This window comes from Arachis ipaensis, chromosome B01, assembly GCF_000816755.2.
Source record: "Arachis ipaensis cultivar K30076 chromosome B01, Araip1.1, whole genome shotgun sequence".
Classification (NCBI taxonomy): Eukaryota; Viridiplantae; Streptophyta; class Magnoliopsida; order Fabales; family Fabaceae; genus Arachis; species Arachis ipaensis.
In genome coordinates this window covers 13,244,022-13,244,758 of record NC_029785.2, presented here as the reverse complement: position 1 = coordinate 13,244,758, position 737 = coordinate 13,244,022, and positions in this window count along the sequence as shown.

Here is a 737-nt window from a genome sequence, read left to right as displayed (position 1 = left end):
AGAATTCTAGAGTGAACCATGAAATACTTTTTATATTATTATATTAACGTTAACTAACTCAGCATTAGTTATTATTATGCTCATTAAACTGAGAAAAAAATTTGGCTGTTTATCAACTAGTAGAAGATCATTTGGATGGTAGGGAGTAATTCATTCAACCGAGGGCGAAGGGAAAGAAAGAGAAGTAGGGTTAGTTACTGTTCAGTGTTGTGGTGTGGTGGTTTTTTGTCATTGTGCGAACTTAAACATGCACTACTAACAGACACAAAAGAAGGAAGTGGTCAGAATCATAGAAAAGAGCTCTCATAAACTCTGTGCTGTGTGTGTGAGAGAGTGAGTTATTAATTAATAAATTCAAGGGAGGAGCAGAGGCTAGCAGAGAGATAAAGAGAGAGAGGGGGCATGGCGGCGTTTGCAGTGTGTGAAGGCTAAGCTGTACCAAGAAAAAACTGCGCTACTGTGTTTGTTATTATTAACGCATAAATATATATGCCTCACACAGTTACACACACAACGTTGAAGGCGGAGAGGGAGAAAGAGAGAGAAGAGAGCGCACTGGAAAAAGAATTGAAAGCGCGATTAACGCTGCCCTATTCACTGTTCAACGCCTGTCCTTAACCAACGAAGCTTCAATTACCCTTTCCCTAACCAAAACAGCTACCCTATAACCAGAGACTAGAGAGCAACCAAAGAAAGAATAGCAAAACAACATAAAAAAAAAAAAAAAAAAAACACGT